General features: G+C 48.8%; 1 protein-coding gene across 1 annotated transcript in view; it reads left to right on the top strand.

Moving 5' to 3' along the window:
- The window catches only part of MAB21L3 (mab-21 like 3), a 37,632-nt gene extending 29,640 nt beyond the window's left edge, over positions 1-7,992 (top strand). The window contains exon 7 of the transcript XR_013991753.1: positions 4,633-7,992. The gene's annotated coding sequence lies outside the window, so the exon portion shown is untranslated. The remainder of the gene's footprint in view (positions 1-4,632) is intronic.
- Positions 7,993-24,449: the final 16,457 nt, after the last annotated feature.

Here is a 24,449-nt window from a genome sequence, read left to right as displayed (position 1 = left end):
TTCAATTTTTTAGATCATGTTAGTCCTCTGGTCAAAATCCTCCAAACACTTCTCATCCTACTCATCCTAAAATCCAAAGCCCTAGATGACATGAAACCCCACCTCTGAACCTGTCTCCTCCTTCTGTTCTTTCTCACACCCACCTCCAGTCACGACTCGTGACTTTGTTCCCTCTGTCTGGAGACCTTCCCCAAGGTCTCCAGAGACCTTCCCCACCCCCCTGTTCACCCCAGTCTTGACATGTCCTATCCCCTTTCTCTGCTTGTTTTCTCTCCATATCACTTAGCACCATCTGGATGGTTGGCCTATCTCTCTATCTACCTACCTGCCTACTTACTTACCTAGCTCTCTATATCTATCTACCTACCTACCTATCTCCCACCCACCAGATTGAAAGTTCTACGGGGAAGAGACTTTATCTGTATTTTCAAGATTGTATCTTTACAACCCTGGCACAAAGTAAGTGCCCAGTAAATAATGTGTTAAATGAAAGTGTTTATAAAACTCCTTCAAAAACTATCCATTTCAGTCTCAAGTTTCTTGGATTTTTACATGCATCTGGGTTTTTTCTTTCCTGAAAAGCAACAGAATCATAGAATTTTCTAGCTTGAAGAGATAGTAGAGGCCCTCACGTTTAACGGGGAGGAGACTGAAGTTCAGACAGGTTGAATGACTGGGCTCAGATCTCAAATGTTCAGCTAATCTGCAATTGAAAGTCTAAAATGCAAACCTAAGAAATGTAGGAAATGAAATCTAACTTGAACTTTGCAGGCATACATTTTTGGTGATTCTGTCTCATCTGTGCCCTTTGCTCTGACTCACTCCCCATGCCCCCACCCTGTTTCCTATTTCCTGGTTGTCAGGACATCAGCATGGGCAGGACTCCTTGTGGGACATGGGGACTCTCTCTCTCTCTCTCTCTCTCTCTCTCTCTCTCTCTCTCTCTCTCTCTCTCCCCTCTCTCCTTCTCTCCCCCTCTCTCCCCCCCCCAAAAAAAATCTCCCTCTTTTTCCGTCATCAAAAGAGAATTAAAAGAGTCCTGTCACTTTTCTCTGAATTCAGAATATATTGGTGGGTTTAACAGACATGGGAATGTGAAAGAATTAGGAAAAATAACCATCGTCACCACAAAGAGATTCCAGTGATCGAACGGGCAGCCCCTTCCTTTTATAGGTGAGAAGGCAGAGGCCAAGAGAGGAGGAAAAATGATTTGCTCCAATGTTTTGTGTCCCAAACTGAACCGATTTCCCCTCTCAAACTTGCCCCTCACCTCGGTAAATGGAGTCATTATTCCACCACTTGCTTCAGCTGGAAACCCAGGAGTTATCCTTCCGCCAGCCCTCTCTTCCCATCACCCAGCACCTTCAATCCACCAGCAAATCCTTTGTCTCTACTTCCTAAAAGTAGTCCAAGTATGACCCTCCACTGCCCCCAGCCCCAGGCCAAGCCTTCCTCCTCTCCTTTCTAGACTGCACAGGCTTCCTAACCTGTTTCCTTGTACCCACTCTTGCCACTCTGCCCCATCCCACCAGGGTTCCCCATACAAGAGCCAGAGTGGTCTTTTCAACGTGCACAGCCAATCATGGTTTCCCCCTGCTCTAAATCCTTCCAATGGCTTCCCATCCCTCATAGGAAAAAACTGAAACTCCTCACCGTGGCCCATGAAGCTCACAGGATCTGCTTCCTGCCCTTCTCTCTGCCCTCACCCACTACCACTCCTTCCACCTCATTCCAGCCACAGGATGCTGGCTTCCTTGCTTTGTTTCTAACACACTGAGCTCATGCCTGCCCCAGGGCCTGTGTACCTGTTTGCTCCTTTGCTCAAAAACCCCTTGCCCTGCATATTGACACAGCCCACCCCTCCCTGGCAGTCTAACACAGAGAGCATCCCATCATCTGTCCCTTCCTTTACTTTTGCCATAGTCTCCTGTTCCCCTCTTAGAATGTAAGCTCCTTGCTGGAAGAGAGTTGTCTCATTCACTGCAGTATCTCCTGCACCCAGAGCAATGCCTGGTACATAGCAAGCGCACAATGAATATTTGTTAAATGGATAGATAATTGGATGAAGGGCGAATGATTTTGCTCCATGACAGTCATCTGCTTCGTGGCAAAGCCTGGACTGGAACCCAGGCCTTCTGACTCTCAGGCCAGGTTCTTTCCCCTACAGAAGAACATTGTGAAGGTTGAAGAATCACATCTTTAGCATTAGAGAAAGAAAAATTACCTCTGGCTTCAGCAGCGTCTTTTCCAGGAAGGGCTTGGCTCTTCTTGCTGCAGGATGGAAGCTCACTCATGCTGCAGAGGGGCCGGCTCCATACCCCAGCCGCCCAGGCTGCCGCCCGCTGATACTCATTTAGCTGCTGCTGCTGCAGGAGACAGCCGGCTCGACCGGATCCTACATGGGCGTTCTGTGCATTGTGTGAGCAACACACACGCGCACACACACACACACACACACGCACACACGCACACACACACACTTTTCATTTAAACAAAGCACGTCAGAAAGGAGTTCAGGCCTTCTTCCCCCTCCCTTCCTGCCAAGCATGGGAACAAACAGTAGTGGTCTTGGCAGAAGGTCTCTGTTGCTTTTCGTTATCTCTGAGTCTAGACCGTTCGTTTCCTCTCATTCAACCAACTTTATTTTTTGGCTGTGTTGTTGGGCTTTGTAACCTGTGCGTCTCCTGTCAAGGGCCTAACTCTTGAACACCAAACGCAAGAGACCAAGTGAGACGCCCTCCCGTGAGAGAGAAGGTCAATGTAAATGAACACAATCCCCTAAGGATCTAAGGCAGAGCTCTTGAGTATCATGTAAAATGGCACTGCCCTCTTCAGGGCACAGAGGGATGTTAGGATATTAGGACGCTGTGTGTTCACTAATGAGTGCCCCAAGGTGTGGTTTCACGTCTGAGACCAGGTGAGCAAGCCAGGCTGCCCTGGTATGGTGAAAGGCATGGTTTGGGACAGTTAGTGGTGGTGTGTGTGTGGGGGGGGGGGACAAAGGGAGCTGAGCTCTGGGTTCCAAGCTTCTCCCCATCATCACAGCCTCTCAGCGGGGCCGTCCTTTCATCTTGCTCTTTCTTCTCCTCTTCTGCCTCCTTCCAAGATGCTCTTTGCCCACCTGGTGAGACGTGAGGGACCTCAAGAAAGGTCCACCCTGACTCTCTCTGTCCAGGGGTCACCATGAGTGACTTGTGCCCTTGGTGACTAGGACAAGGGCTATTGAAGGAGTGGGGAGGAGCCACAGAGTGGGGGGGGTACAGGTGACCGTCCCGCCCTGCGCAGGGCGAGGCCTGGTCACACCCTCAGCAAGCCAGGCTGGAGGGGAAGATGGGAAGGGATGGGTCTCCGGTGCGCTGTGAGTGTGAAGCAGCAGGGGGCACCCGCGGCTCCTTTCTGAGCAGACCACGCAACTGACTGCAGGGCTCCGACCAGCGGGGCAATTCGGCCCCTCTCCCGAGAGCAGGCGGGGATACTGCGGGCCTTGCCAGGCCACACCCCGCGAAGTCCAGTGTCCCTGTGCTGCTCGCAGGCGCTTGCCAGGCGACCTCCGCCCGTGCCTGCGCTCAGGGGCGCGTAGCACGCACCCACAGCGGCCCCCACCTGAGCCCTGCGCCCTTGGGGTGACCCTTCAGCTCACCTGGTACCCAGAAAGGTTGGCCTGATCCACAGGGCTGACCATGCTCCCTTGGGCCCCTCTTCAGTGGGGTTATTTGTTGCATGAGGGGAGTCAAGTCCACCTCAGCACGGGCAGCAGCTCCTGCACACACACCTGTGCGGCTGCAGGGCGCTCAGCCACCTCCCCTGCAGGGTTAGAGGGGCCCCAGGAAAGGGAAGACAGCTGTCTTGCTCTGTGGACTCCTTTCCCTTGGGTAATGTATGAGGGGAAAGGAGAGGGAGACGTAGAAGCCCTGAGGCGTCCTGGTAAGAGGGTTGAGAGAAAGGATGGAAGGGAGGCTCCAAGAAAGGAAAACTCGCCGCCATGTGCCCATACTTCCTGTGTGCCAGGTACATTTTTGGGGTGCTTTATGCTTTACCTCATTTAATCCCCTCAATAACCCTTTGAGGAAGGTAAGCATCATAAACCCATTTTGCTGATGAGCATGTGGAGACTCAGAGAAAAAGGAGCTCCCCGACGGTCACCCTGCTGGAAGTGAGCAGAGCCATGTGTTGTGCATTTGTCCTAGTGAATTTCTCACAGGGCAGGTGACAGCAGAGACAAAGCAGACCAGGCCGTGGGTTCTGGAGGCCTCAGCATTTCCTGCTGGCTTTGCAACCAAATGAGCCTGCAAGAACCAAGGGAGAGGGAGCTGGTAGGGAGGGGCCCACACCCTGTGCTCTGGACATAGGACACTCCTCACGTGGACATGGTCAAGGTCCTTAGGGAAAGGGGGGAGGGGTGGAGCACATGGGATGATGGGTGGGAGAGGGAGCCGCTGTTAGAATTTGCCCCGGGCTAAAATTTTCTAGTTGCACTTTTGAACCACTGTAAAACAGAATCCTCAAAACTCACTTTCACGGGAGTTAATCATTCACTCTCCCCACGGGCCAGATGACCTTTGCCATGTGCTTGGGATTGTGTTTGCTTTTCTTAAAAGTCCATGAGTTTGTAATTGGACCAATGTCCTTTAGGTGAGAAAGAAAGGAGTCCGGGGTGCAGTACGAGCCTTGGTTTTCGACCTGCTCTCTGTCTCCCAGGAGTCTGGAAACATTTTCTCAGTGAGAGGTCATGAATTCAGGACTCAGAAGAAGTTGATCGTCTATCGCTGTGGCCCTTGTGGGGTGCTCTGCGGGAGACCCTAGGAGACAAAAGCGTACCAAAACCAAAATAAATACAAACAAACAAAGTCCAAACCACCACCCCTCCTGCCTCTGATTCCTTTAGGACCTTGCTCTCATCTGGGTGGCAGTTACGTTTACCGACAGAGATCATTCTCTTTATTCCTTTACTATAGTACCCAGGTCAGTTTTGCACATAGAGAGATGTAAGCTGGGAGCTTTTCAATTTTAATATTCCAATCGCCTAAAAGTTAGTTGACCTCCTATAAGAATCAGAGAGGACAAATTGGCTGCTTGACCTTGGGCCAGTCACCCAACCTCTCCAGACCTCTGATTCCCCTTCTGTACAGAAGAGGAGTGAGCCCCAAGGTCCCTTCCGAGCCTGGTGCTCTGCAGCCTGTATCCTTCAGGCAGCCATCAAAGGCAAGCCCAGCGCTGCTGACTATTTTTGGCTCACTGATTACAGAGCTTGTCAGGCCACACCCATATCTCTGACATTCTGACAGCTGGCTGGACATTTTCACCAGGCATCCCACTGAGCACTCCGAGTTAAGATGCACCAACCAAACACATCACCCTTCCCTTCCTCCCCTCTTCTCAGCTAACTCCCCTGACTACCCCTGTTCTCTTCCTGGCCTCTGAGTTGGGAACTTCAATATCATCCTGAAAGTCTCACTGTTCTTCAACCTCCACACTCACTCGGTTCCTGAGACCTGGACATTCTGGTAGTGAAGTGCCCTCTTCTTTACCGTCCCACAACTTCTACCCAGTGCAAGCCCGTGTCACCTCTCACATGGGCTCTCGCTACTGCCCTGAACACCCTCCACAGCATACATGGGGTCATTCTCCACACTGACCTAAGTACAGCGTCATCACCAGAGCCATCGCACCAACACACAGGTCTCCCCACTACAGACACTTGAAAGGTTTCCTGTGGCCCACTGAACAAACAACTGCCATCCGGGGCCCTCCATGATTAAGGCCCAACCGGACTTCCCTCCCACGTGTACCCTGTGCATTAACCAAACTCACGTCCCTCACGCACAGCCCCACTGTCCTTGCCTGTCCCCACGCTCCCTATGTTCTGTCTGGACCACGCACAGCTCCCATACCTACCTGTCAAACTACCTCTTCATCAAGGCCTAGTGCAAATGCTACTTTTTCCTTCAAACTTTCCAGAAGGCCCCCATTCAAGACCAATTTCTCTTTATTCATTCAGTTCACAAATATTTATAGAGCACCAACTATGTGCCAGGTGCTGTTCCGGGCACTGAGAAGCAGTGGCGAATGGGACAAACGAGTTCCAGCTCATAGGGCGCTTGCTGGTGACAGGGGACGGAACCGAAGGAAGCAGGCAAAGAAATGACAGGTTCCAGTAAGTACAGCAGAGGAGCGAGTTCCTGGATTCACGGCCTTCATTACAGCCTCCTGGTAACATGCCTCTTGGTGATCAAATCCGACCCTGTAACCCCTGCGAGGGAAGAATCGGAGTCTCGCTTATCTTTGTAACCTCCACGATGCCAAACGTCGTCCTGTCTGTGTAGTAGACCCTCAGAGTGTCTTCGTGAGAGGAAGGAAAAAAGGAAGGCATGGATTAGGGAAGCATTTAAACAAATACCCCCAGTCAGCAGAGGAGCAATTGTTAATATCTTGTGAAGTTCAGAATTAAAATAAAAGGGAAATTCTCATCTTGCTTTGGTCAACTTCACAATCCCTAGAGATGATTCTCAGTGTGAGAGCCTCAGTCCAGAAAGGAGAGGTGATGAAGGGCAGGGCCCAGACCCAGATTTTGTTCCTGCTCTGCCTCGGAATTGTTGAGAGCTTTTGAGCAAGCTTCTTAATCTCTCTGAGCCTCAACTTCCTCATCTGTAGAGTGGGGATCATAGAACATGCCTCACGGAATCGGAAAAACAAATGAGACGGCATGTGAGAAATTGTTTCTTAAATGAAAATAAAGCATTCCATCATCATGAAATGTATTCAGGATGATTCTTGGTCCTTGGACTGGCTTTATTTGGGCAACACTAAGGCAGGTTGTCTGCCCCACTTCTGGCTATGGGGATATTTTAACAATATTATTTCTAAATCTCCCATTCTGGATTCTTAAGGAAGAAAGAATGCTGGTCTCCCAGGAGAACCTCGGGCTGCCTGAGGAGCACCTGGGCTCTTTCTTACTCTTCCCTGAAATACATCCTCCTAGGGTTGCAGCTCTTCCAACCATTACGGTTTGTGGCTTCAAGAACAGGAGCCACACGGTTGCCTTCCCTAAAACGTCGGCCTGATGCCTCATGCTCCCAGAAAAAGTAAAGTCATCTCTTGCCCTTTGCCGTGACCCGCTAGTGCCCGTATGTGCAACGTGGCTGGCTCATGGTCTCTACTCACCCAACACAGATTGCAGAGGCCTGCAAACTTCTCCCTTAGCCCACCGCTCTCTGCCAACATCGTCGCAGACTCAGTTTTATATTTTCTATGCCTTCCAAAGCTCACTCAGGCCCACAGCCCCCGTGCCAGACTTCTTACAGAGGCTGGAATGGTAGGGGGTGATGCAGCTTTGGGATGTGAAAGCCAGAATGAAGCCTCTGGAAGCACAGTGTCTCTCCAACAAGATGTGATCCCAGCAGAGTAAGCACTGCCCTGGTGACCACTGGGAAACTCCCTTGCCCCTCACTTGTCCAAAATTTCCTGATGGCTTCTAGAGTTTTGGCAAAAGTTTCGACAGTATCTCGAGCTGTTATTCCATTTCAAAATGAAGTCCCCTAAAAATGACCTTTGGCCATCAAGATCTATGTCTCTGATGAAGAAGGCATAGAAGCAATTGCTTGGACACATACCCTTCCAGAGATGTGATACATATTAATTGCACTGGAAGAAGGAGAGAGAAATACAAATATATAACAGTCTTTCATTAGCACACTTTTCGTTAGCGTGTTCCTGCGATACCACCCACTTCTTCTGACCACCTCAATTAATCAAGACCCCTGTGGGTCTCTTCCCTACTTTCTGCTCTCTCCTCCTTAGCAAACATGCTTTTGGGGGGGGGGAGCAGGGGTGGGGAGTAGAGGGTCTCTCAGGTACATGTTTTAAAGTTGCAGAGAATTGAAGAAAATAAAATAGAATACTCAAGCACTCTCTATTCTTGCTCCTCCAAACCCACCTCCCCCTGCTTACTTGGAACGTGATAGAATACCACCATACCCTTACGCAAGAAGAGATAATCACAAAATGAAAAAAAAAATAAATGTCTGGAGAGCAGACATTGAAAAGGGGCGGAAGCACCTATTGTGGGTGAACTGCATTCTCCGTGTCACGGAGATTGAGGGCAGTAGCCGGAAGCTGTGCGCACACACTCTTGCGGAAAACCTTTTCCACCGAGATCCCAGCAGCCACCAGCCTTGAGCAGAGTTGATCCTGGATTCACTTTCCATCTGGGAGACAGAATTTCATGGTCATCACCATCTGGGGGGTGGGAGTGGGGTATAAGCCCTGGGCCAGGGGCGAGTCTGCGGGGTCTCTGCTGATGGGGACATCCCACTGAGGGCCTGGACCTGTGGCTTGGCTCTGCTCATTAGTGCATGGGAGGACTTTCACCCAAGACTCAGTTTCCCCATCTAAAAAAGGAGACCAGTAACACATACTTCATATGATTGTTGTGGAGAAAGTTATGGGAAATGTATTTGGAAGCACTTTGTACTGAAAAATATAGTACAAATGCTAGTTACCATCATCACAGAGCTAACACACACTCAAAACACACAAATGTTTAAAACCTTTTGAAAGTCACTTACAGTGCAATTGATGTCTGTGTGTATAGTCCTATGACTTATAATGGCGTGTAGGTTTGTATAACCATCACCATGGTGAGAATCTAGAAGAGTATCAGTACCACTCATTGGAGGGCATTTAGTCATGGTGCATTATTATTTGCGTGTTGCTGGATTCAATTTGCAAATATTTGGTTGAGGATTTTGCCCCTAAGCTTATGAGGGTTACTGATCTGAAGTTTTCTTCTGCCATGGTGTGGTTTTGGCATCAGGGTAATACTGGCCTCATAAACGAAAATGAAATTTTCTATGTGGTCTCATTGTTTCTTGAAACGGTTGCTAGAATTTACCAAGGAGACCATGTAGGCGTGGAGATTTCTTTTTTTGAAAGGTTTCTAACTATGAATTCAGTGGCTATAATCATTATAGGACTATTCAGCTTATCTATTTCATCATGACTGAATTGGGAGTCTGTGGTTTTTGAGAAATTGGTCCATTTCATCTCAATTGTCAGATTTGTGTGTGTAGAGTTGTTTGTAGTAATTATCTCATTAATTAATGTCCATAGCGCCTAGAATGATATCCCTCTTTCATTCCTGATATTGGTAACTTGTGCCTTCTTGCCTTTTTTTTTTCCTTATTAGATGTTTATCAATTTTATTGACCTTTTCAAAGAACCATTTCTTTGGTTTCATTGATTTTCTCTATTGTTCTTCTGTTTTCAGTTTCATTGCTATCTGCTCTTATTTTGTTATTTCCTTCCTCTGTTGCTCTGGATTGGTTTTGGTCTTCTTGTTCTAGTTCCTTAAGGTATACGTTTAGATGATTGATTCGACACCTTTCTTTTTGTCTAACATAAGCATTTAATCCTACAAGTTTCCCTCCAAGCCCTGCTTTAGGTACGTCCCATTAATTTTGGTAGGTTTTCCTTTTCACTTAATTCAAATGTTTTCTCATTTTCCTTGAGACTTCCTCTCTGACTGATGGATTATTTTTAAGTGTTTAATTTCCAAGTGTTTAGAGATTTCCACACATCTGCTTTTATAACCATTAAGCCTAGGAAAACTGCAGGAATTTAAAGAAGCCATTATTTTAAAAAATCGAACACGTCCTGTGTACCAAGTACTAGGCAAGGTGCTGTTTTGGGTCCAAGGCTACATGAGATTTAGCTTTGGCCTTCAAGAAACTGTCTAGGAGGGAACCCAAGACACTCAGGCAAATAGGATACATGGTGGTCGGTGTCACATGCTTTATTGTGGTGCAGAGCAGCACAGGGGTCCCTTCCAGCTGACCGGTCAAGGTCAAGTGTATGAGATGGGCCTTGAGAATGGGTAGGGTCTCCATAGTAAGGGTCTTAGCCGAGGGCCATTTCTGGTTAGCGGAAACTTTGCCAGTGGCAGTAGCTCCTGCCCTGTGGACACGTCTCCCCCCAGTGCCCAGCCAAGACTGCTGCCCCATGGCACACATGGCCTGCTCAGTTCACACCCATCTGAGGAGTGAACTCACAGACTCACATGACTGTTGAAGGCCACTCCTAAAGCCTTTAGAGAGATGGATATTGTTCGGTGTTTTCTGGGCTGGCAGAGGTGAAGGTGGGGTGACAAAAATAAAGCTAATGTCAAAAGAGTATGCTACTTCTCTCACCTCCTATAACCTCATAGATACTGTCTGTTCTTCTCCTTTGTTAGAAATTAAGCTAAGAACCTGGCAATCAAGGACTCAAGACAATAAAACAACTCATTGGCAGGCCCTGTCATGAACATGATGAGTCCAATTAGCTTTGGGATTTGAGCCTCTCTGGCCTGTAGAAGCCCAGAGAACATGGAGTTCTTGAAGCCAAAGGAGAGTGGAGTGCCAGGCGCTGGGAGAGAAAATATTTGCTTCTGGCCTGAGGGCTCCTGTTCATGGCACGAGGTAAAAATGGCTTCCATGCCTTTGAGACACAGGAGAGATCCACTAACAAGAAAGGATTCTGGGGAAAGAGAATTAACAGCCCTAAATCCTTATAACAAAGCTTTTCCTTCTTCCTAAAGTTTTCAACCGTATTTCACTTCATTTTCTGTTTTTCTTTAAAAACTGATTTGTAGGGTCCGCTTTCAGCACATAGGAAAAAAAAACCTAAAAGCCATGTGTCTGAAATTTTGGAATTTGCATTTTTTTCCCCTATTGATTTATTTTGCACTTGCCTATTTTGGGTTTTGCTGAAGAATGATTGCACCTGTGTGGGTGATTTAACAAGAAGGAAATACTCGTTTCCAGTCTTCCAGCGAAGATGAAAATAACTACATTTCATAGAAAGTTGTTTTTAGGTATTTTTAATGACACGGTTAATTTTTTGTTGAATTTCCTTGGACAAGTTATTTAAACTTTCTAAGTTTTCGTATCTGTAAAAGACAGATAATACCTACTTCGTGAGGTTGCTATGATATGGGGAAAATAAATTAGCCTCCTTAAGAACACCTAGCTTCTGGGCAAATGCAGAACCCTTGCTATGAATACATAGATGGAAAATAAATCACCCCAAGGCTTTTTGAAAGTTTATCACTGAACTCCCAAATCATGCTGTAAAATTGGAACTAACTTTTGTCCCTTAATCTCTGGCCCAAAAATGAAAGGTCGATATGACCTATTTTCTTGTGCAAATAACAAGTTTGTTTTAAAGAGGAATAATTCCAAGGCGGACGGAATTTTTATGAAGTTCCAGACTCTGATTTGTGTAGAAACAAGACATCCTAAGGCATTTGATATTTTCATGGTACTTTGTAGTTTGTTAAAGGTTTGACATGCCTCATATCTTTTGGACTACCAAAATCACTCCCAGGAAAAAGGCTGGGAAGGGATGGATCACGTTGGCATTACAAATGGGGAAATGAAGACGCTAAGTGAGTAAGGAACTCACTGACGGCTAAGAAGGGCTAGAAGTGGTCTCGAACCCCGTCTTATGTCCAGTTCCAACTCAGGTCTCTACGGCTAGGGGGTGACCATTGAAGCTATTCCAAAGGAAGTTTCAAAAGGAAGACTGAACCCTTTTGTGCTTATGGCACAGTTTTTAATGTGCCTACCAGCACTTGAGTAATTGTTTAGACTAATATTTGATGAGTTATTGCGATGAGAGTATGTGAAGTTTTACCTAAGTGACTTAAGCCGCAAGGTATGTGCGTAAACTCCAGATGTGTAATGGGGACGAAGGGAGGGAGAAAGAGGGAATCCGCTGGCTTTCTGCAGGCTGCTCTGGGCTTATTGGAGGGGCAGTCGTCAAGCCTCTCCACTGCATGGCTTGGTCGTGCATTTGCAATGAAGCCTGCCAACACGCATCTTCATGCCTCCAGGGGACACGCCTCACAGAAGGATCCGGCCTGCTCAGGATAGATAGATGGTGACCCATTTTGTGACAAGTGATCGTCCTGCTCTTTCAGGGCCAGCCCTGCTGTGGGCAGACCTCAGAAGACACAGGAAGCTACAGCAGATCTTGAGGTGTAGCCCCCCTCTGCCAAGCTTCAGGAGCACAGATGGGTGAGAGTCACAGCAATGGAGGCCTGTGTGTGCTGGCATTGTGCCAGGGATGCCGTGAGGAACCTAGGAGGGGCCTCGCCTGGAGGCTTGTATTCTCATTTCTCCTAGCCTTACTACCGAAGCAATTGGATCTGAGGCGGAATTGGTTCTCTAGTGTCTTTTCTTTCAGTGAATTCCCAAGGTGGCTTCACCGCTACCGGAAAACAATGAGAGAGAAGCCGCGAAGGGCAGCCATGCTCCTCGGTGAGTCACTCCCAGTTCTGCAGGGCTGCCCGGGCTCTGGCCACTGTGTGTGGCTCACCAATGCCCCCTCGTCGCCGTGGCAACCAAACCACCTGCTCACCCCTCCCCCAATTTTGAAATTCATGGCGTTAGTCTGACTAGTAATTTTTTGTTTAGCACTGTCTTGCTCAACGCCAGTGGAGCTGGCATCGTATGAACCGCAGGCACAGTGAGACCCACTGTTGTTGCGTGATCCTCGTGCTAAGCGTGGTTTTCACGTTTTTAAAGGGTTGGGGGGAGGAGGAGGAGAGGAAGTGATAGAGTCTGCATGTGGCCTACAAAGTCTCTATTGACCCTCTGGCACTTTATAGGTACAGTACACAACTCAACAAGCAATGGCCAAGGACCAACCATCCTGCCAGGTGCTGGTGAGGCCGTGATGGATAAGACCCTTGTTGACCTCATGGAGCAATAGTTACATGCAAAACAGAAAATAAATTCACCGTCACGGCAAGTGTAATGTGTGCAACGATGGGGTCATACCCATGTACACATGCTGCTATAGAGGCACAAAAGTGGGGCACCAAGCTCAGCATTGGAGACTTAGGGAGTGGGCATCTGGGGAGGCTTCCAAGAGGAGGTGACAGGGAAAAATGAATTATGGAAAAAGACTAGGTATTAACCCGGAGAAGGGTATGGTGAAGCTGGAGGGAGGGTGGTGAGGTAGAAAAAACAGCCTAGGCAGACAGGGAGAGGGATAGGAAGAGCGAGAGGGAGAGGGAGAAGGGCGAGGGGAGAGGCAGAGGAAGAAAGGCTATAGCTGTTAGTGGAGTACGAGGTATAAAGTGTCAGGAGCTAAAGCTGGAGAGGGGACTGAAGCTTGTGCCAAAAGACATTGTGTGTCTCAGCTAGATGCTTGCACTTTACACAGGTTCAAATGCTTGGCCCCGTCACTTAGTTGCTGTGTGGCTTTAAGCAAAGTACTTAACCTTTCTGTGCCTCAAGTTCCTCATCTGTCCCCCGTGGTTAAGAAGACTACCTGTCTCGTAGGGTTGCTGAGAACATTAAATGAGATAATACTTACAAGGCATGCAGCACCGTGCCTGCCCATAATCAGCACTCAGCAGAGGTGGGTCATCACTGCTGATGTCAGGGTCGTTGCTCTTCTTAAGCTGTCAGTGATGGGAAAGCCTTGAAAAGCTGGAAGCACCTCTGGGCCTGACTCAAAGCACTGGGAATACAGTGGTTTTACTTGTCTTATGACCCCTTTCTGAGACCTAGATCTTGCAGACATCCAGGCGAAAAGTGTTATGGCTCTGGGTTCCCTGGTGCCGGTTGCGGAGTATTCAGGAAATGCTAGTGGTCCATGCATCCTTCGCCAAAAGGGCTTAGGGGTCAGCTTGAAGCACAGTGTTTGCATCTGAGAGCCCAGGAAGGCAGGAGGTCTACAATCAGGGCATTGAGACCTCAAGTCAGGAGCCATTTGCTTCCCTCTTTCTCCTAAGAGGAAAATGTCAAATATGGTTTCCTAGTGGAGAAAAGTATGGAGTCTTCCCCACACCAGACTCACACTTGATCCTGGTCAGCTTTCCTTTGCCTCAGTGACTCTGTCAGGTCACCAACCCTCTGAAATATCTTTGGACTCATGCAGTCCTTCAGTGGTTTCTCTGATTCTTCACACGAAGGAGAAAACCTCTCTCCCCACACGCGCAGAACGGTCCAGAGCAGAAGCTGCCCGGGAATGGAGTTCACAAGGCAGCAAGGGCTTGCGCCGGACAGAAAAGGAGTCACTTCTTGCCCTCCCTTATGGAGCGTCCCTCTGGCTACTCTGCCCCAGCTCATGGGAACTTCTCAGACACATACATAGCCTGCAAGGGAGGAGGGAAGTAAGAGCCATTATGCAGCTGGCGGGCCTCCAACAAGCCCCCATTTCTCCTGTTGACTGCTGTGTTTCCCCGAGAATAAGACCTAGCCAGACCATGAGCTCTAGTGCGTCTTTTGGAGCAAAAATTAATATAAGACCTGGTCTTGTTTTACTATAAGACCGGGTCCATGTAATGTAATGTAATATAATGTAATGTAATATAATATAATATAATATAATGTAATATAATACGACGTCTTATATTAATTTTTGCTCCAAAAGATGCGTTAGAGCTGATTGTCCAGCTAGGTCTTATTTTCGGGGACACATGGTATGCAGCAAGCAGGGACCCCTCTGCTCCTTCTGTGGAGCTCCTCCAAGGCTTCTATGCTGGTGGTAACCTCCAAGGTTGGTGTCCTGTCTATGCAGGTCAGCCACGTGACAGCCCCCCTGCTGCAGGAGCTGAGGATGGAGCCCTTCTGCTGAGTGTGTGGGGGGGTGAGGGGGCTCTCCACAATGCCCTTGGCCCAGGTGCTGCCATCCCCACTACAGGAGCAGCCCAGCGCGGCCGCTGCTGGCCTCGGCCACCCAGCCCAGGGCCTGTGCAAGCTGGGCTCTGACTACGCAGTCTCTAAGTGCTCTGGGCTCCTATGAGAAGGAGGACATTGCCTTTCATGTTATTATATAATAATGAGAAAATGTTCCTGTGTTCTGAGCACACCGTGTTCCATGAGGAAATATGCTCTTATTTATTTTCCCTTCAGAGTATCAACGTTGACAGCACAGAGACACAGGTCTATGGTCATTTCCAGACCATTAATCTCTCCCCACCCCACCCTCTTTTCTCATCAGCCACCTGTCACCTGGCCCGTGGGCCTCAGGCCCTCTCACCTGTCTTCTCACCTCCTCAGGGCGCTGGAAGTACAGCAATGTTTAAACACTTTGTTCAAATGTACTCATTTAATTCTGACACATCCTCGGAGATACGTGTTATTATTGTTCTCGTCTCACAGTTGAGGAAACTGAGGCCTAGAGAGGCTAAGGAACTTGCTCAGGGTCACACATTTGGTGAGTGGCAGAGCGCAGATTTGAACACAGACTGTCTGGCTCCATAATTGGTGCTTTTATAACCCCGTGCTATTCAGCCAGCAGCTCTGGTGTTTTTTGCTGTGTGGATCTACGTACACAACAAACTGTGGCCACCATGACACTTGGTGTCCAAGCCAGTGGACACTGTGGAGCCGAGAAGTACTGTTGATTAGCGCTGACCCCCACCCATGTGAGACAAGGAACCTCATGGAAGCTTTAGGCCATTCCAAGTAGACAAAGCTATCCTTCCTCCCTGGGATGTTCCCAGAGCTTCTCAGGTCACCCCCGACTGAGAGTGTCTGGAATCCATTTGGGCAGCTCGGCACCTCTGGAGCAAGTCCCGGGATTCTCAGAGCTTCCCAGAACCAGCCTGGGCACCAGCTGCTGGACACCGGGGCTCTGGGGCCAGCTGTCTGGGCCTGGCCGGCAGTGGGCCACAGGGACCCTCTCCAGGAATGCTCAGTTGACATGTCTTAGAGCCTGTCACAGCCTATCTCTGGGTCTGGGTCTGTCTGCGGGTGTAAACGGACAAATGTGTATCTCACAAGGGTGTGCATTACTGGTGTGTGTGTGTGTGTGTGTGTGTGTGTGTGAGGGCTTGTGTCCAAATATGGCTACGTACCAATATGAGCATAAATTGTGTCCAAGTGTGTGTGCGAAAGAGGGAGGTATATAACTGTGTACCCTCGTGCGTGTGCATGGGCGCACGCTCCTAGTGGCTCTAAATGCAGCTGTGGCTTATAGCTACCCTGACGTCCCTCCTGGGATGATCCAAGACCCCCAGCAATGTTCCAGGGTGACCCAGGCTGAGGGATGCAGCTTGGTTCTCTGTGGGCTTGATTTTGTTCCTGTAGGGAGCAGCCCCTCCAGCTTTGGATTCTGCCCTCCTCCCCTGCCATGTGGGCTGCCCTGGCCCTCCCCCAGCCACATCAGAAGGGAGCTGGCAAACATTCGGTTCAGACGCAGTGCCCAGAGCCATGGCAGGGCTGTGTCCGAGCCTTTCTGTACCCCATCACCATCCCCTTTTGACCTGCCTGTACCCCACCCCGGTGGACACAGCTCATGGGTGAGGGCCCCCCATTCCTAGTCTTTCTGTCTCTCATTGGTTTCCAAGTGGGGGGAGTATCACTCTCTGAGATGCCTGCAGGCTCCTGTCTGGACCTCTGCGGATTTCACTCATAGCCTCCACATCACCCTGCCACGCTGGGAGAACTGGGAACTGTGGGGGCCGTTAGAACCTGTGACTATTTGGAGTCTGATGGAGAGTGTGACAATAAGCTGCTGGTGGGCTCCTAGGATAGAAGTAGCAGTTCAAGAGGCAGGGAGATGGGTTCTGCAGCCTGGCAGGCAGCTCTTGGCACTGGCTCCGAGATAACATGCATAGTCATTCCCTCTGCAGCGGCTCAATTCTCCTGCCCCATGCGCCCTTCTCCTTAGCACCTTGTCTCCTTCCCCTGTCCTCAGCCCCCGGGCCCAGGTGTCCCAGGTGTGACCACCCTCAATAGTGCCCTTTGGCCAGTAAGGCTTAGGCAGGGTGCCTCCTGGCAGGGACTCTCTTATGATGAGGAAAACAATTGGAAAGCTCTGTGACTTCAGACAAATTGCTCAAGCCCTCTGTGCCTCTATTTTTTAATCTGTAAAATGGGGCTAGGAATGGGGTTATGGTGAGATGTAAATGAGTGACAGTGTGTAAAGCACTTGAAACAGTACCTGGCAGGTAGAAAGCGCTGTCGTTGCTATAATGAGACTATTCCAGAAGTCAATCTGGCCTTTTCCCAGGGTCCACTGGGCAGGAGGGTGGGGTGGGTATGGGTAGAGAGACTTGTCTTTTGTGGTGTCTAGGCTTGAAAGAAAGGAGGGGCAGGGCCTTCACCCCTGGAAAGGAGTCCCCCGTCCTGCATTATGTGGTACCTCAGGCTGCCTGCTGGTCCCCCCCACCCCAGGGCTGCCTCCCTGTCCAGGCAGGTGAGGGCTGTAGCACTGCAAAACCTGTCCCTCCAGGACAGACCCTGCCTCCCTGCTCTTCTTTCATCTCGGTAGCCTTTTCTTAAAGGTCAGCAGAGCAGAGACCCCTCTAGAATTTGTCTGGTGATAAGGCCAGCAGACAGGCTCTAAAAATAAACCTTAATAAGATTCTAAGTAAATCCTTTCCACAACAATTCAGATCACGATTCTTTTTTCTTTCCTAGAGCAAAGTGACCTATAGTGCAGCCCATCCCGCAGAGGAGGAAATGTCAAAGGCTTCCAGAAGGCAGGATTGAATCTAGATAAGGCTCCGCTCTGCTCTGGGCAGGTCTAGGCAGAAGGATCTGCAGTCTTAGCCGAAGGGCTCCCCTGGAGCCCCATCCCTGGGCTGTACCCACACTGCTCCTGCCTCCACCCCTACACTGGGCCGCGGGAACAACCCCAGCCCTGTTGGAGTGTTTCTGTCCCCAGGGCCAAGTGGAAGATGTCTTAGCTTTGTTACGTTTCGCTTTTCCCCCAGCCTGTGGCTCTCAGAGGTGATGTCACTGAGTCTGTCTAGTTTACTGGGGCTGGGGGCCCGCATAGACTGGACACCCAGGGAGTGCCAGTCCGTGGAATGCCCAGGAGCAGGGCCCAGGCTCCCGTCTCCCAGCAAGCCCTGCAGGCTGGCCGTCTGGGACATGCCAGCCAGGGCGCGGCTGCGGACATGTCTTTCCTGCAAAGCGAGAAAAGGTCAGCAATGTGCTGGGATCACCATCAGGGGCACCAGCCCGGCAGGGGAAGGCTGCAGGCGTGGGGAGAGATGAAGGAGACGGAGAGGGGAGGAGGAGAAAGGAGGGAAAGAGAAAGGAAGGGAAGGCGGAGCCAGGGGAGGGGCGCGGACGACTAAGGCAGCGACCCTGCTGGCAGCTCCCTGCTCTCTGGGTCCCCCACCGTGCTGCGGCTGGGGGCCTGGTGTCCCCCACTTGGGCACCTGGAGAGGGGGGTGCAGGAGCAGCGGGGGCGCCGGGGTGGGGTGGGGGAAGGCTCGGAACAAAAAAACAAAAGGGCAGGAGCACGTCCCAGGGGACAGGAAGGAGCCTGACCCGGTTTTAATGACGCCCTGGGGGAACGGGTGGGCTGGTCCCACCTGCACCCATCCGGGAGCGCAGGCTCCGCCTGCCGGGTCCCAGCCCTGCCTCCTACCTGATTGCATTTCTCCTAGCTTGCCGTGGGATGGTGGAATGTTTTCACCATTACTGTCCTGGAGCTGGGGCTGAGGAGACTGTCTCGCTAGAGTGATGTATTATTGTTGTTCTCTCGCCCCTGTCTTTGGTTTGGGATTTGAGGATGGAGATGTATTCTCTCATAATTAATTTAAGTGGCTGTCACTGTGGTCACCGCTGGCCCTGGCAAAGAGCAGAGCCTGAGAAATGGAGGCGAAGGAAGGGAAATAATAACCACAGCCGTGATGAGTCTTTCCTGCTAAGTGGTGGGGCCAGCCAGCCTGGTACAGTCCTCTCTCCAGCACACGCAGTGCATGGGTGCCAGCTCCAACCGTCTTCTAAGCAACTTTATATACATTGCCCCACTTAACCCCCACAATCACCCCACACGTTAACTAGTATTAGCCCCATTTTACAGATCAGAAAACTACAATTCAGGGAGGGTAAGTAACTTGCTGACAGTCACTCTTCCAGCAGCAGGAAAAGTCTGGACTTGAGCCCTGATCTCTGTCTGACTTTGCAATGTTTTGCTGTATCCCAGGAGCCCTTCCTGATTCGTTTCTTTGAGGTCCCAACGTTTCCAATGTCCTCCTTACTTTCTCTCCCCTTATCCCATCTCCAACCCTGTCTCCGGCACCATTTGCCCTCTCTGCCCCACTTCTCCATTACAGTGAGTTCTGTGAGGAGAGTCTGGGACTGCTTCACACTGAGGTTCCAGGGACTGACAACAGCCTGAAGGGTCCCCCTTCTCCCACCCCAAGATTTGCCTTTGAAGTAGAATCTAAACCTCCAGTTAAAAGACAGTTCCTTAAGGAAATTGATTTAAGTGACAGCCAGGAATGTGGAGTAGTGTTGAGGGCACAGCAAGCCTGACAAGTGTCCCTGCAGCACATAGGCAGGGCCCATTCCATCCCTGGACTCGGCCCTTGGCCTTCGGCCTTCGGTGGTGGGTCTGGGAAAGAGGAGTGGCTGAACCTCAGCTGAGAATGTACTGCGTAGCACATCCTGCCAAGCACTGCACAAATGTTACCTCTTTTATTCCTCACAGCTACCCATGGGGTGGTTGCTATTCTCCCTATCTCACAGAGACGGAAACCAGTGTCTTCTCAGACATGAAATAACTTGCCCAAAGAAATGCAGCTGGTAAGTGCCTGAGTTGGAATTCAAACCCATTCATTCAGTCATTCAGTCATTAAGCATATTTTTATTCTTTATTTTGCTGTGTGCTCCTGTGTATTTCTCATCCATTCATTCATTCATTTTTTAAACTATCATTCATTCATTATTATTCTTTAACTGTTATTTTTGCTGTGTTCTCAAATGGGTGAATAGACGTGAACAAATCAGTTCACAGTAAGGTGACCACTAGTCTGATGGTCATTGTGTGGGGTACCGTGGATGCCCAGGAACACTAAATACCAAGGAGTCAGGAAAAGAAAGAAAACCTTCTTGAAAGAGACCCATGGAATCAGGCCTTTTCCCCGCCCCTTCCACCCCCTGCTGCCTCCAGAAGTACTGTGGCATGGGGGAGGGGGCACAGAGGCCTCAGGTGGAACCTCTTTAAATGTCCCTTGACTCTCCTGCCTGGGCCACCTGACTTCACTGTGACATGTTGAAGATTATTAGATCATTATGAAGTGTCTTGTATTTCTTGGAATATTTGGGCAGCCTAAATATACAGGAATCGTCATTTTCTTCTTCTTCTTTTTTTTGCTTTCCCAGTTCAACAGAGAATGATTTTTATATATACTTAAAGAACCAGATTTTAAAAAAAAGACAAAAACGTGGGAGCCTGACGTAAAAAATGGAAAACAGATGAAACCCAGAGTATTTTCAAGGTGTCTTTCTCTGTGTTTCTGTTTTGCAGGTTTTAAAAGCAGAATTAAAGTGGAAAGCAGAGGGAAATTTCTGTGACGCAGCGTTTACATAAGAAACACATTCAGAAAAAGAAGCTGTGATTCTGAAAGTGTCCTTATTATGCAGCACTAAAAAGCTCCCTTGGGATCAGAGGAGGGTTAAATTAGTTGGGGAGAAGAGGAAACAAAACCCCCCTTTTTCGAATTGCAAATCTCTCCCAAACTGAACATTTCACCCCAGGAAATGGCCACACTGTGTACAAGAGCAGACAAAAGGCTCTTTGTGTAAGGGCTCCGCCTTCTCAAGGCTTCATTCCAGTTCCCAGGCTCCTCCTACATCTGCTTAGCAAATCCCGACATTGCACTTGGTGTTGTTTCGTACGTAGGCCTTGAACGTGATTGTCAAGCAGGTGCTTGTTTTCAGTGGTTGTGCGTTTTGCTCTAGAAATGTACCCACAGGCCATGTAATTGACTTGAGGAATCAAAATCAGTGGGAAGAGCACAAAATGTCGTGCATTTCCCCAAGCCCATTATTGTATGTGTGTATTTGTATATATAATATTTTCTCGGACATCTAGCAAGTATTTGCATGTTAAATGGCACAGAATTTCACATACAAGGATAATGCTATTTACGGAATGTCCTGGTTATCCATTTCTGCATAGCAAATTCCCCCAAACGTGGGGATTTAAACAGCAACCATTTTATTACGTATTGTGATTTTGTACATCCGGGATGAGGGCAGGGCTCAGCTGGGTGATTCTCCTGCTCCCTGTGGCATCGATATGAGTCACTCGGTGGTTTTCAGCTAGTGGTGGAGAGAATCTGGAGGGTGCAAAACAATTTTACTCACACACCTGGCACCTTGGCAGGGATGGCTGTAAGGCTGACGTCCAGGGGCCCCTCTCTCTGTGTAGGCTCAACGCCTCTCCACATAGTCTCTCCAGCACAGCGGCCAGACTTTTTAAATGATGGTTAGGTCTCCAATACCAGGCATTGCAGGACACAGAAAGCTGGCTGCCAGACCCTATTTAAGGCCTTTCTTTGGAGTCCCCACATTCCCAACTTCTTCCTTCCCCTCTCTCCTTCTTTCTCCCCCCCGACTCTGACTCAGACACCAATTTACTGTGTTCAGCACTGGCACGACGTCACTTTTGCTGCAGACTATTATTGGTCAAAGCATGTCACAGTGTACCCCAGAATCATGGGGAGGGGAAATGGAGCCCCATCTCTCTATGGGAGGAGAATCAAAGAATTTATGGCTATCTATCACCCAGCAGCCAACTACACCTAGTATCAGTAGGGTTTATGTTTACACTTATTCGTCCAGGGTTAAGAATAATGGGATCTGGGATTTGAAAGGGACCTTAAAGACCATCTCGTTCGACATCCTGATTGTACAGAGAAGCAAGGCCCAAAGAGATCTAACCCTCTGGAACACAGCCACCAATTGCAAAGGCAAGCCTCAAACCCACATGTTTCAAACCCAGATTCAAGAAGATACTTAGCAAAGCCCTACGAGGGTCCAGTGCAGCCCTTACACCAGAGAAAGAGAGACAATGTTGGATGTTCTGCAGTTCTTGATGTACAAGAGTTTACAGTTCTGTGCAGGGGAAGAGTCAAGAAATAACCTCAGTCTAGGTAAAATAAGAATGGCAAATAACATGCCATGAAATTCTGTGGAAGGATAAATCTAACCTAGTAACAGAATATAGGAAGGGACTTCTCAAGACCTGGGCTTGAATGGGCCTTTAAGGATGGGTGAAAATTTTGGTGACAGTACAATTGGAGGGTGTTCCAGCCAGAAAGCATCATGAGCAAAGGGAGAGAGAGGCCAGCCAGGGACGAGGGTGAGTGTCAGGGTGAGGAGTGAGGACTTCATTCTGCGTTGTCCACACTCGGTGCCCCAGTCACCCTGGAGACCCAGGGTGCACACTGCTCAGACAGACGTCCACACCTGCGTGGTGGTCACTTCCACCACGACCTCTTCCACGTGAGCAGCCTTAGCTTTCTGTTCTAGACCAGCTGCTCTCAACACTGGCTGCACATTAGAATCCCCATAAATGCTTTTAAAACATCCTGATTCCTGGGTCCCACCCCTAGATGCTCTGGGATGGGACCCAGGCCTCGCTTTTTTTTTTTTTTTTTTAACTCCCCAGGTGATTTTAATGTGCTGGAGAAATGGTTCTCAAACACTGGTGCACCTCCAAATCAATGGAGGGCTTATCAAACACAGATTACTCCCCACCTCTGACTCCCAGTTTCTGCGTTAGAAACTCTGGGGAGGGAGCCCAAGAATTAGCATCTCTAACAAGTTCCCAGGTGATGTCCATTCAGCCAACCCCTGGACCACACTTTGAGCACCGCAGCTCCAGTCGACCTACCCGGTTATATACATCCAACCCATTGCTTTGGACATTCCATCATTGAGAAGAAAACTGAGGTTGTAAATTGTGTAGCCCAGAGCCCAGCTGCGCAGAGAGTGGTTTTTGGACCAGAGGTCCTGGCAGCGCCTGGGAACTTGCTAGAAATGCAGCATCTCGGGCTGCCCACCAGGATCTGCATTTGAACAGGATGGCCCAGCTAATTTGAAGGTGACACTACAGTTTGACAGGTTCCGCTCTTGAGCTAGGTAAGTTCTGAGTGTTAATTCGCCCTGGCCACCTGAATCTTGATAGTATAGTCAGATAAGCGAGGACCTCAGGCATAGCAGCAATAATATCTTACCGGAGTAACTAAGGCTTCAGTAACACAGGAACTCACCGAGCTTTTTAATATATAAATTATGAATTTGGATAATAGCCGCGAAATAACAAAATATATAACAGTTTTTTTCTTTTTTAACCTTTTGCAGTTTATGAAGCACTTTCACCTAAGACTAGTTGTATATCTATTAAAAAAATGTTGAAATACCCAAGTCCAGCCCAGGTAAAGGGAAACAAACTACCTAATCCCTTAACTGTCATATCAGGAGTACCTACTACTTTTCTTTTCTTGGGTGGCCCCAGGCCATTTTCACCGTGTTTTGACCCAGTTGCAGACAGGGCGAACCTGATATTCTGAATTCAGGTGTTGATTGCCTGCTTCATACAGCTCTGCTACCTCTCAAAACTATATGCCCCCAAAAGGGTCTTAGTTTCTTGCTGAAAGGGGGTGGAGAGTTGAGGTTCAATGCAGTTAACATTTCACTCAGTGGGTTTGGAATTCGCCTTGGGTTTGGAATTCAGGTGCCTTGGGCTACACCAGTGAGACCAGTGCACCACTGTTGGTAAGATAATAAAAAAGCCTTCCTGGCCCCTTTCAGCGTCCCAGACCCCTTGCTTTAGCCTGTAATCCAATTAGTTCAATTTAATCCCTCTCAGTGGCAGGGTGCAGGAAGGTGACCCTGTCTCATTTCCAGTCGGGTGCCTGTGCCTCCTTTTGCCAATTTCATGACCTATCGGATTGTTCTCTAACCTGAAGTGCAATCTTTCATGGAAGAGAAAAAAATCCATAGCCTGGCTACTCAAAAAAGTCCCCTGCAGAGGTCACGTCACGTCTCTTAGTAGTGTAGGCATGTGTTAAATGCCACACTGGCAAGGCTCCAAACGAGACAATTCCTCATGGAAATTCTTGCCGGTTTTACAGGATGCTGTGTTTTTTCTATTTTTTTTTTTTTTTAAACAAAAGAGCATCATTGTCTGGGGATGAGAAAAATTTTGGCTCAGATGCAAGAAGAAAGTCACATCAATGCCAATAAAAGAGTGAGTCTCCTGATGGAATAATCCACTTTTTTGTCAAGTACAGGTGGGTTATATGGTGACTGGACAGTCATCCAGACCATCCTAGTCTGGATGGTCAGGTTGTTGTAACTAAGTATTACCTGGTGGTAGGAAAGGAGAGGGCGAACTGTACCGGGTAGGTTTCTTTTTGGGTGCATACATGTGTAGCCAGCTTTGAGAAAAACAATGCTGGTTGTGAACTTGACAATCGGGGAGGAATTCTCTGGATTGCAAAAGAAATTTGCCACGAGTTTCTTTAAATACTAAGGACCCAGGACTTGGAGAATCTGAGAAAAGATGGAACTCCTTTGAGGGCAGCTGGCTGGCTGGGGCTGTTGGCATGACAGTACCTACAAAGAGATGACGTAGTCCAAAGTCTGTTTCTTGGCCTTGCAGATTCAGAAGCTCATTCTGGAAATAGAGTTGACAGTACT

Source organism: Rhinolophus hipposideros (assembly GCF_964194185.1).
Source record: "Rhinolophus hipposideros genome assembly, chromosome: 19".
NCBI lineage: Eukaryota > Metazoa > Chordata > Mammalia > Chiroptera > Rhinolophidae > Rhinolophus > Rhinolophus hipposideros.
The sequence above is the reverse complement of the archived record's forward strand: the minus strand, read 5'-3'. Positions and strand labels throughout refer to the sequence as shown.